This window comes from Arachis duranensis, chromosome 10 (assembly GCF_000817695.3).
Source record: "Arachis duranensis cultivar V14167 chromosome 10, aradu.V14167.gnm2.J7QH, whole genome shotgun sequence".
Lineage (NCBI taxonomy): Eukaryota > Viridiplantae > Streptophyta > Magnoliopsida > Fabales > Fabaceae > Arachis > Arachis duranensis.
Window position 1 is genome coordinate 77044818 of NC_029781.3, and position 13964 is coordinate 77058781.

Consider the following 13964-nt stretch of genomic DNA (forward strand, 5'->3'; position numbering starts at 1 on the left):
ATATATATATATAAGGATATTTATGTAATTTTATCTATACAGGTATCACGGGATGGGTACCTCTCTCCCTGCCCCTATCCCGTTTATTAAATGGATACCTATCCCCCGTCTCCGCAGAGAGAAAATGATCCCAAACCTGTCCCCCAGTGGGTAAATCACCATGGATACCTGCCCCACCGGGGAAATTGCTATCCCTAATGAAGAATGATAATTCTTTCTAATCTCGTGGGAGAAAGTAGTAGTTCGATATCTACTAAATCCAACACCTGAATATATAATACATTTAATCAATGTAAAGATAGAAACATGCATGTATTCATTAATGCAATTGCAACGCTTTGGTTTCAGTTACATGAAAATTTTTATACATGTGCAAGCACAATTGTCATTAAGTCGATCTTCGAGAACACTCCAGCTCCTTGCAACTGATCTGTTAAGTCATCGATCATCGGCAATGAGTACTTATTTTTCACTGTCACTTTGTTCAACTGTCGATAGTCCGCACAAAGTCGCATTCCTCCATCTTTCTTTTTCACTAATAAAATTGGTGCTCCCCACAGAAACACACTCGATCGAATGAACTTCTTACCCAAAAGTTCTTCCAACTGAGTCTTAAGTTCAGCCAGCTCTATCAGAGACATCCTATATGGTGCAATTGAAACTGGACCCACGCCCGACACCAAATCTATCGTAAATTCAATTTCACACTGAGCTAGAAATGCAGGAATATCTTCAAAAAACACTTCAAAAAACTTCTTAACAATGGGGAATTTGATCAAACTTCTGCTCGTCACCCGATGCATTCACAGCTAAAAGGATATAACCTTGACATTCTTTCCCACTACACTTCACCGTCATAGAGTTCAAATAGTAGCCTTTAGCTACCACAGCTCCTCCTTCGCCTTCCGGCATAAACCGAATCGATCACTCAAAGCAATCCAACAACACATGATTCTTTGATAACCAATCCAATCCCAAAATCATCTCCAATCCAACCATCGGTAAACAAATCAAGTCATGATCAAATAGCCTATCTTCTATCTAGAAGGTCCTTGCCTACAACCTACAACCTAACTTAGTTACAATAGTTTGGGATGGAGTATGCACATGCAAATCGAAGGATAAGTCTGAGATTTCAACTCTAGTTCAGTAGCTTTATCAAATGTAATAAATGAATGTGAAGCACCAGTGTCATACAATACAGTTAAAGTCTTGTCTCCAAACACACACTTACCTCTCATCTGAGGTTCCCACATAGGCACGTCATTGGCATTCACCGCGAACACACGTCCTTGTTGCTGATTTCGACCCACATTTTGATTTTTCCTACGAGGACAATCCTTGGCAATGTGTCCAAGTAGTACACAAGTATAGCATACACCTTTTTCTCTTGCCTGGGGATATTGGTCATAGTTAGTCCTTCTGAATTGTCCTTGTCTTTGAGGATGCTGAGGGGCGTGTCCACCCCTTTTAAAGTTCTGACCTCTCGGGAAAAAATACTTCTCACGACCTGGGTTGTGGTTACCTCCACGAGTATTTCTTGCCAAAGCCATCTTCTTAGCACATTCCTCCATAACTCTCACTTTGTTCACTAGTTCAGAGAACCTCCTTATATCCAACAGAGCCACAGCAGTCATAATGGTATCCTTAAGCCCTCCTTACTATTTGATACATTTCTAATTTTCATAGGACTCAGGAGCACCCTGACAGACTCTCTTGAACCTATAGAGCTCCTCGAACTTGCTGGTGTACTCAGCTATTGACATGAACCCCTTACTTCAGCTGCATGAATTCCAACTCCCTTACCCCCTCACTAATTCAAGAAAGTATTTCTTGTAGAAGGCAGTTTAAAATAGCTCCCACAGAATGTCTACATTTTGCAGTTGTAGTAGTCGGCACTCTCCTTGCCACCAGTGCTGAGCCTCACCCAATAACTGATATGCTGCAAACTCCACGAATTGGTTTTCAGGAATATGTTGAGCTTGCAACGTACACTCCATGGCTTTAAACCAGTTATCAGCTTGAGTAGGGTTTGTCAATCCCTTGAAAGTCGGTAGGTTAACCTTCAGAAAAGTAGCTAATGTCATCGAGACACCATCTAAGTTGTTCTCAATCCCTTATCTGTTTCCATTTTTGGCTGGTTGTGCTATTCGTTCTATAGCATGAGTAGTTGCAATAGCTCTCGCTTGCATCATGTTAGACAAATTAGTCATCACCGCCATAAATTCAGCATGGTTGTTAGCACAGGGGTTATCCTCACTCTCTCTTTGAGTACGTGATTGACCTCGTCTGTGAGTTACCCTTTGGGGTCCTGTCTATACCAAACAATCGATATCAAGGTGATCAGTCTCAATATCTCATGCCTAGTGCTTCAATTATCCCAAAAAGGTACTCACAAACAAGCATGCTATGCATATCAAACAGATATCATAAATAGCACGAAAGATAAATGACCTAGAGTATGTAGTGAAGCTCAATCGGTCCATCCCTCAGGTTCATGAGGAAGCCTTACCTTTAGCCATAAGGCAAAGGTGGATAAAGCATCACGATAGTTTTAAAGCTCAACATATACTATATAATCAAGAAGTATTAAAACTAAAAGCCCTATAAAAGAAATATAAGATCAAAGATGGATATAAGCGCGAAGCATTCACACACGATAACTAAAACTCAAAACTCAAAGGCAAGATATATAAGGCTATAGATACAAAATAAATAAGGTAGTAAATAAGATCATGTGTAATATACACAATAGCAAAAAGCAATCTAGTCATAACCCACGGAGTTTAAACTAGCTTGTTAAACAACATATACAACGGAGTTTTTAAGTTAAAAATAGATACATCATGTCTCTCAAAGTTTAAGCCTCTAAGGCAACAAAGTACAATAACCAAAAGTGAGAGATACTATAACAAAATAAACAAAATAAATCTGAGTCATCCTCCGCTCTGTCACCACATCTGTAAACTCACCGAGGTGGGTTGCGACCTGCATCTAAAAAACAACAATAATATATGGTGTGAGAACCGGGAGTTTTCAGTATGGTAACAGTGCTCAATAAATAAGATATAAGATTTCGGGAATCAAAGGCAATCCTAGAACTTCTCAACAGTTATAAGATTCAACTTAAAACACATAATTAAATTTTAAACCATCACCAGGGTTATCTACTTAAGGATTTCTAACTAACTACAGTCACTGCTATCCCATAGCCTTCACCAATGTAAATTCCAGGTAATTAATAAATAATTAACTATTAATTAATTATTATTCAAGAAAATTAAAAAATTAAATTTTATATTTTGGAGAAGTAAAAATATTTAGAATGCGTATTAAAATACTCATTTTAAAGATGTTGACCTAAAGTTGGGCCAACGGGTCAAACCGGTTGAACCGAATCCATATTAGGCCCAAGGCCCAACCAATATAATACCCATCAGCCACTCTTCTCCCATATTCTTCATGGAACCCGCTGAGAAGAGAGAAAAGGAATAGAACCCTAAACCCTAAATTCAATCACAACTTCAATCCATCATATCTCTCAATTCAGAGTTTCAATCACTGTACTGTTTTCGCCCATGCAATCATCTTGCCGAGCTCATCAAATCCATCTGGACAAAGTGGTAAAAAATTTGAATTTTATCATCCAGCCCTACCTCCCTTCAATTTTGTAATATTTAGTTTATGAGCATTAAGAATTTTGGTGTTTTGATGTTTATGGTTAATCTTGCTTGAGAAAATTGTTAGGTTTTGTCCCAATCATTCATGGGTAAGGTAAAAAACTATTAAACTCTTGTAAATTAGTGAATTAGTGACCCTTGTGTTGATTATTATGAAATTGTGTAAAATTAGATTGTATGCTTGAGAATTGAAGTCAAATTGAAAGTCTTGGGTGCTTTATTTGGAGTATTTGTGACTGGACTAGTTGAATTAGAGTTTATGAACCTTTGAAAGTTTGTGTTAAGAAGAGGGTGTTGAGGTGTTTTAGGCCTAGGGAGGAATCGGCCAAGATATAGTTTTGGTTTCTTATAGTTAATCTATAATGTTATGTGAAAACTTATGCTAGTTACCGTAGGATAGGCTTGAAAGCTCTGAATTGTGGATATAGTGGATTAAACATGTATAAATATGGTATTGATATTGATCGTTAAAGTTGGTATCATTATGTGTGAAAATGGTACGAAGGAATTGATGGAATTATGTGTTATAATGATTGTGAGGACAATGGGTATGTGATAGTGTGCAAGAATATTTGGTGTTGAATTGGTTATGATTTGATTGAGTTTGAATTGAGGATTTTGGCCAAACTAGAGGTTTTGTGTTTTTGGTAAAAACTGGTCTTTGACCAACTTCGGCGTGTAACACCCTGTTACCCTAAGCCTTACCTCTAGCCATAAAGCGAAGGATAACAAGACGTCACGATAGTTCTACAACTTATATTAAAAAATGTATATATGAAATTACAAACGCAAAGTGTTCACACACGATAACTAAACGCATAGGTACAAACAGAACAAGACATAATATACATAAAACCTTGTAGATAGATCCAGGATACACAAGGTAATAATTAAAGTAAACAAGGTATATATAGGTATGATATACAAAAGAGAACTAGTCACAACCTGCGGAGTGTAGGCCGACTAGTCAAACTAAATACAACAGAGTTTTGAAGTTTAAAACAGCAACAATCTATCTCTCAAAGTTTTCAAAAATAAAGCCTCCAAGGCAACAAGGTTATATAAATACAAAGGATGAGAGAGCGACTATATCAAAATAAAGCATAATAAAACAAGGATGAAACCATACTCTGCTCTGTTACCATCTCGCAACTCACTGAAGTGGGTTAAGACCTGCATCTAAAAAATAACAACAACATATGGTATGAGAATCGGAGGTTCTCAGTATGGTAACAGTGCCCAATATATAAGATGTAAGGTTCTGGGACACCAAAGGCAATCCTAAAACTTCACACTGATACGGATATTCAAGCTTAAAACAAAATAAATAACTTAAATCATAAACAGGGTAATCTACTTAAGGAATTTCTAACTAACATAGCACCGCTATCCCACAGCTTTCGCCATCCTAACCTCCATGCGATCCCATCACCATCGCCTACCAAACCTCCTCAATCCCAGCAGAAAACACAGGTAATGCAGTCAAGTAAAGCACAAGTAATATACATATACAGCAAGTAAACAAATAGCAAGTAGACATGTGATTTATTTAGGCATAACTGAAGTTAAGCAAAGCAAACAAGCATATAGAAGATGCATATGATGAATACTTGTCCTATTGGCTCGTGATATCACTCGTCAGTCTATAAATGCAAACCCGATACATTCTTCCAGATGTAGCCTTCCTGCCACGCCCAGAGATATAGTCCCCGCACACTCATGCAATAGGGAGTCTGCTACGCCAGAGATATAGGCTCTGCACACTCATGCAGCAGAGAAGATTATACGAGCGGGATACAACCTAAGCACTCACAGCTCAACATAAGTGGGATAAACCAACCGTCCTTACGCCGGTGCCGCGACCTCGGCAAGCGGGAGACTGTCACAGCCCTTGCTCGAGGCGCATAGTGACTCAACAATCTCAGCATAAAATAATATATCAATGGCTTTCACAAATCATTTTTATTTCTCAGTAAAGTCATCTTTCCACTCCGAGTCCTAAACTTGTCTCAAACACCATCAATCCGTAACTCCATAACTTATTACCTTAAACATCATTATAGTACTCTGCCATCTGACTCGACTAATCCATCCTCAATACTCCAGAAAACCTAAGTCTCTGTCTTCTAACTTTTTTACTAGAAAATATCTAGTTAAACCCACTTATAGTATTCTCTATCTTCTAAAGCCTAAAAACAAGTTAAGACATCCTAGATAAGCATTACAGAAGTTTACAAGCTTGCCGAGAAGGTAAAATAGTTAAAAACAAGATTTTCTTTGAAAACAAGGCAATGTGCATACGCACTCCCAAGAGAGTTTTCACAAAAGTGTGCATACGCATAGAGGTGTGCGTACACACAGAAGGTAAAGTTTTCATTTTGAGTGCACGAATAGATATGTGCGCACGCCCTCAATAGAAGGTACTTCCCAGCGTGTGTGTGCGCACGATGTTGTGCGTACGCACAACTTACAAATTTCGCAAGGTGTGTGCGCGCACCAGAATGTGCGTACACACGTTTTCAAAAAGTTCACAAGGTGTGCGTGCGCACACAAACCAGAACTCACAATTTCTGTAATATCTCATAAATCATATTTTTTGACACCAGCTTCCAATGATCATATCTTTCTCTACAAAATTCATATTTCTATAAAAATCTATACCATTTTAAAGCTCTTTGAATTATCTTTAATTTGATATAAAATTCAGTTAATTTCAAAAACTATAGCTCAAGATATGATCTGTCAAAGTTCACCAAAAATCCATTTTTACCAAAAACCTTTAAACCTCAAACTTACCAAAAATCTCAATTCAAAACCAACTTATTCACAACCCAAACCAAACCAACTTCAACTAAATTACTATCACTACCAATACACCCAATTCAATTCCATTCCTCAATTCATTCCATAATTCCAATTACAATAACATTATTTTATATACAAGCCCTATACCCAAGTATCATCATTCATCATCAAATTATACACTCAACATCATCATAATCATCAATGTCCATCAGTTATCATCCTCAACCAACTCAAAAATTATCCATCCATACACTAATTAAACCATATTTTCACCATTCCAAACCATCAAATTCAATGTTCTCCCATTTATCATTACCAAAACTCATATTCCAACCTCCAAAGCAATTCCACCACACACGATACACATACACGTACACACATTTAATAAACCAATACATATAATTTCAACTTATCTTAGGGCCACTAGCCTAATTGTCCAGAAACATACATATTACATAACGAAAACCGAAACTATACCTTAGTTGATTCCCAAAATGTACCAAACACTAAAGCGAAGCCACCAAGCTCGATCCAAAAGCCTCAAACCAACTCCAACAAATACCAAAACTCAATTTAACATCACATAACATACAAACATCAAACCTAGGGTTCACAAAAATAACTAAACACAAGGGTTTAGTGAGACCTTACCTTACCCAACGAGATTAGGGGCAAAATCTAACAATATTTCAATGCTAGATCACCCCTAAACAAACAAAACCATGAAAACCTCAATCTAACAAAGCCACAACTCGAATTTGTCAAAGAACAGAAAATTGGAGCTTGGGATTCAGTTTCTTACCAATTTTTTTAAATAGAATTGAAGAGCTCATCAAGAGTTTCGCATGACCGCAAATGGCTCATCAATCGGAGCTTCGTAACTCAAGTTATGGTCACCGGAAGTTGATTGTAAATAGTGACCAAACCCTTTACTCTCTTCTCTCTTAAAGCTGCGCCCCCTTTCTTGTTTTTAGGGTTAAAATGAGCTGAAAGCTCATTAAACATGCATATATATGTTGGGTCTTGGACCTGGTTTAGGTCCTGTCTAACCCGTTAGCGTTTTAGGTCCGTTTGGCCCAACTTTGGGCCAAAACCTTTAATATTAGCGCCCGATTTTTTATTCTAAATTATTTTTGTCATTTCAAAACAATAAATTACATTTTTAAAATCTTATTTTACTAAAATACGTAGTACCAAACAGACTAGAGCCGATACTGCCGGCTTACGCTTCGGTACGCATTTTTATAAAAATTTTTCGTAAAAGATACATTTTCCAACTCAGAAAAATTCATTGAAATCAAATTTTCACTTTATATTTTAAAACCTATTTCAGGCAATTAGATTATTATTTTATTAAAACAGTTATTCCGATTTTTACACGGCGGGCCATGACTTATCTTCCAGAATCCCAAATTTTGTAAAACTTATTTTAAATAAAAATTGGGTCCGTGAAGTTTGTAACGTTCAAAGAACAGACTAAAATTAATTTTTAACGAAAAAGTTATGCACATTTGAAGTTTGGTGTAAAAATTTGATTTCTGTAACTTAACAGCTTTTTGAAGGATTTTGGATGTATGCGTACGCGACATGCCACACGACATGAGAATTGGGCTCTGCTCAGGATTTTCACGTACGCGGACATGGCATGCATACATGACTTTGGCAAAAATTACACCCATGCGTATGCGGAAGGCATGTATGCGCATGACTATCCTATTTTGCAAAAATTACATTTTTTAGTTTTTAACCTTTCCTCTAACTTTACAAACCTCTGTAAATTTTGCATTAAGGTCCGATAGCTAGCTTTTAGACTTCGGAATAGGAATAAACCTTTAGTGGGAGTTAGGTTGATGTTGAGGAAGAATGGTAAAGGGAGTGACTGAATTATGATACATAGGCAAAGCTATCTGATACATGAATAATGATGTTGATGATAATGAATTGAGATGGTATGAGCTATGGTTTGATGATGAGGATGATATTAATGAATTTTGAATTAAAGTTCCATATGTCTTATACATTCGAATTATCTGATATACGTGTTTTTTGGGTAGATGCAGTGGCTTCCCACCACTTGCTCCAAGTTGAGACTCGACACTCTGTTGACCTTGACCGGGCACTTTAACTTTCCGAGTTCCCCATGGATATATGATAATTGAATATGAGTTTGAGCTTCGGGATATTTTCTCATGGATATATGATAATTGAATCTGAGTTTGAACTTGGAGATGCGCGCATGTAAGGACTGTCCAAGGTTTGCTACCGAACATGTTGGGTTTGGTTTGATAATCGACAGATGAAACTCATCGGTCGTAAGACAGACATGCATCATATGCACTTGTATACTTTGTTTGAGTGTGCATTTGTCTTGAATTACCTATTTGTTTAACTATGATTAATTACTACTTATTTATTTGTTGTATCTGCTGTTTGTATTTGTATTTTTTGTTTGTCTTATGTGTGTTTATTCCTGAAAGATCCCTCAAATGGTGGAGGAGGGTTGAGGGTTATTTTCCATTGGTGAGGGAGGTGTGCAGTAGATGAAAGTGAAGAGATAGATTAAGACTAGAATCCCTTAGAATCCCTTAGGGGTGACAATGGGTAGGGTAGGATAGGAAAACTAACTCTATTCGCGGGTTGAGATTTTTATAAAAACTCAATCTTATCCTATCCACGAGTTGAGAATATCTCAATTGTAACCATATCTATTTTTAACCTGCAGATACCCAATCCTACCCATGGGTTACCAAAAAGATGCAACATTATTATATAACTTGATGATAATTTAAAATAGAAGTGATTTTTATGTAAAAAAAATGCATTAAATTATCAATTAATGATCTTCTCTTAGTGGATGAGGATTTTTTGTATTTAGTGAAAGGTTATTGGTTTAACATCCACTTAAAATATATTTTATTTTTATATAAGTATATAACATATACACATATAGAGTGTGGGTTGGTCAAGTAAGGTTGAGACTCAACCCATACCATACCCAACCCGTACAAGAACCCTACCCACACCGGCAACTCTACCTGACCGAGTTGTATCAGGTTAGATACCCACAAATAGGATGCATGTTGCTACCTCTACTAATTAGCAATTATTATGTTTGACTTTACGTATACACACCACTCAAAATATATAAATGAATGGTTAATATGAATAATTAAATGGTACGATTCAAATAAGTTATAGAAAATATATAATTATAATTTTATATTTATTAGAGTAGTTTTGGGCGTTGATTATGTGATAGACTCCATACATGGGGTGCAATTACAGTATGTTACACTTTTACTATATATTTCAATATTATTCTTTAATCAATTTCATTATTACAAAGTGGGCAGAGAATAAACCACATATATGTTACATCTATACAAACTATAATACAGGAGGAATAATCACCGACGTGGAATTTTCACTAAATTTAGAAATTTCTTCAAAACGAAAAATCCCTCCCCATGAATCACCCCATGTGGGTTCAGCATAGGTGATGAATTATATTAGGGTTTAGGACCATCATTGAAAAGGAAAGTTGTCTAATTCCGGATTTCTTGCTCAATCACGTCGTCATGCCATTTTTAAAGGCTTGATTTTGGTATCAGCAACTTCTCACCATCTCTTCTCCTTCCACCATTTGTTCTCCCCGATTCATCGGCCTCTACCCTCTTTCCCACTTCATATCGTCTCATTTCTAAGGTACGTTAGTTGTTTTTCTTTCTGAAACTTAACCTAATCTCCTTCTCACTCTTCTTCATCGAATTTTGAAGCTCACTACCACTACCGTTGCTGCTTGATAATGGCATTTGCTCATTATTTAGTTGTAGTTCTTATTTAAGTTTCTCCAAAGATCCCAAAACCTTCCTTATTGATATCCACCATTTCCAATTTCATTAAACAGTTTAAATTCTTAAACTTCTTCTAAATGCTCAGGTAATATATGTGTTCTCTGGTTTGTTAATTGACTTGTTAGAAGATTTATTTCTCTTTCATCTATTTAATTTCATAGTCTGTCGATCCTTGAGAATGATATCACTTTAGAGCCACAATGGTACGAAGGGAGACTTGCTTTATCATTCTTACAAAATTAGTGCGAGTTTAGGGTATGGTTCTTTAAACCATTTTCTTCAATTGAAATATTTGTTATCTAATGTAATGTTATCTTATCTTTTAGGAATTATAAGAGAATCTTTGTTATACAAGTTAATAGATGACATAAGGTGTGATTTTCTTAATCTTAGCATAGGTGATGAGCGAATATTTTATACGCTTTTTGGCATAATTTTCATATAGTTTTTAGCATATTTTGTTTAAGTTTTGTTAAGTTTTCAAATGTTTTAGTGTAAAATTCAAATTTTTGGATTCTACTTTGAGTTTGTGTGTTTTTACGCAATTTTAGGTATTTTCTGACTGAAACTGAGGAGCTAGAGCAAAAGTCTGATTCAGAGGCAGAGAAAGCACTGCAGATGCTGTCCGGATCTGACCTCCTTGAACTCGAAGAGCTTTTCTGGAGTTAAAAAAATCCAAATGGAGTGTTCTTAACAATGTTGGAAAGCTAACATCTAGAACTTTCCAGCAATGTATAATAGTCTATACTTTTCTTCAGAATTAAAGGCCCAAAATTGGCGTCCAGCACCAGCTTCCTACCCTATTCTGGCGTCCAGCACCCACAAGGAGGAGACCAGCATCCAAACGCCCAAAGAGGACACCCTAGCCAGCGTTCAATGCCCTAGAGGCCTCCTAGCACGTGAATTTCATCAAAGCTTAGCCCAAACACTCACCAAGTGGGCCTCAGAAGTGGATTTTAGCACTAAAAGACTGCTTTACCCATTCTTATGTAATCCTTAGTCATTAGCTTAGTATTTAAAGAACTTTTACACGATCTTCTAGGGGAGATCTGCCATATTTCATTTTTCACATTATATTTTCTATCAGTATGAGTTTCTAAACCTCCTAGGTTGAGGGGAGGAGCTCGACTGAGTTATATGAATTAATAAAAATATTACTGTTTCTTTTCAATCCATGTTTGATTCAATTCTAAGATGTATCTTCGTTCTTCAACTTGATGAATGGGATGACCTTTGACAATCATCTTCGTTCTTCATACTAAGACCGCGTGCCTGACAACCACCCGTGTTCTTCTTGAGTTCGTGTGAATACGTAACTGGAAAGCATCGAACCACCAGCTTGATTATATATCTCTTAGACGGCTAATTCACGACTTCGTTGGGGACTTCTCGAGACACCAGTTCAGCCGATGTATGGGGAGATTAGGGTCATTAAAGAGAATGGACTACAAAAGCTTCACCCTCAATCATAATGGATCCACACTAACCCTGGGATTCAGATATGGAGGAGCATTGGCAACCTCTCAACCGGCAACAATCACATACAGCCTGCCATAGAAGAAATCATTCACATTTGAAGAAAACAGTTAGACCAGAGTTAATCCAGAAGGACAAAGCATCTCCAAGCCTTAACCATCTTCTTATCATTATAAACAGGTCAACCTAGTTTAGATCTCATTATTCATTTTATGCAATTAAACAACATACCAATATCTCCTACTCACCTGACTAAGATCTGCAAGATAACTATAGCCTACTTCAAACCACAATCCTCGTGGGATCGACCCTAACTCGCTCAGGTATTACTTGGACGACCCAGTGCACTTGCTGGTTCAGTTGTACGAAGTGTGGGGATTCGTGCACCAAGTTTTTGGCACCGTTACCGGGGAATGGTCGAGTTTGGACAACTGAAGATTATCTTGTTGCTTAGATTAGGTAAATTTCCTTTTCTTTACAGGTTTAGTTTTATTTTGTCTAAGTCTTTTATTTTCATTTCAAAATTATTTTCAAAAACCTTTTCTTTTCTTTGTTTAATCTTTGTTTTTGGTTTGAGTCTTTTTGTAACACCCTACCATACAGAGTCTTATGCTTAAGTCATAATTCAGAGATGGCAAGGTATTACGACCTCTAAAATAAAAATTTAGTATGTATAGTAGTATGAATGATTGATTATAACTAGGAGCCTTTGTTGAAAAAAGGGTAAACAAAAAATCACAACTCTAATGCGGAACACTCCGATCGATAACGTAACGAGTAAGGATAAACCAACACGAGATTATATATATACAAAGGAGTGTCAAAAACAGGAATATCAAGACTCGAGATCCGGCTGCGAAGATAACCGGTCCGAGCATAGCAATATATACATATGATAACAATAAGGAAAACTCCAAAGGAAACCCAAAGGGACACAAATACATAAAACCTATTCTCCAAAATCTCCCATAAGAAGAGTTATCACAGTTTGTATTATTTAATGGAGATAAAAGTATCTAAGCAAAACATATAAACCAAAACATAGCCCCGAGAACAAAGGATCTTCACAAATATAGAAGTCTCCAGCATGCATCAGCGGGAAACCTCACGTCCTGCATCTGAAAAACCACAAAATCCGTATGGGTGAGAACCAGAGGTCCCCAGCATGGTAACAGCTTCCACATATATAATACATAATAATAGAGGAAAGCCGAAGGCAATCCTAGAACTTCCTCCAGATAATATGAAAGCTTATAAACAAGCTAAACCATAAAGGGCATCTGACTAAAGATACTTCAGTCTAACTAATACTTCCCTTTCCAATTCCTTCAGACCTCCCAACCACCAGCAGGAGTATAATGTAGCAAACACAGTTATATTAATCAAGGAATATACAAATAGGAACAATTAAGACATTTAGACAATTAGCAAGTAATATGCAGTCAAATAGGCAATCTCAAATAATTCATATAGTATGCATATGATGAATGCCTGTCCCTAGTGGCTGATGATATCATCTTGTCGGTTATAGAGCCAACCCGACAAGTCCTGGTCGCTAACCATTGGACTGTCCCTCTGTCACGCATCCCCATCTCGAGTTATACTCGTTATAAACTTGATCATAATCATGATCTATATCCATCACCCTCACTGGTGAATATTTACGGGGGCAAGCTCATCTGGGTCTTTCACAGTGCCCGGCCACACTTACGACATAGGGTCAACAGAGTATCAAGTCTCAACCTGGAGCACGTGGTGGCTAGCCACTGCTACTACCCAGGGAAACTCGTATCTCAGATAGTGGAAGTACAAATCACAATTATCAATAATTCAGCATAAACATGCATGAATTCTCATCCATGGATCAATATCCATATCAGCCATTCGGCTCACGGTTCAGTCCAGAACCAGCCAATATTCATATCATACACAGCCATTCCAGCTCACGGTTAAATCCATAACCAACCACCCGGCTCACGGTTAAATCCATAACCAGCCGCTTCATTAACAATTACAGCCTTTCGGCCCATGGCATAACAAGCACTCCCACCACCATCCTCCGCATCTTACATAATCATCTTTGATCCTCATTGATCATTCATTTTTCCCTTGCTTCACTCGCAAGTTACCTCATTCACTAGCCCCTTTT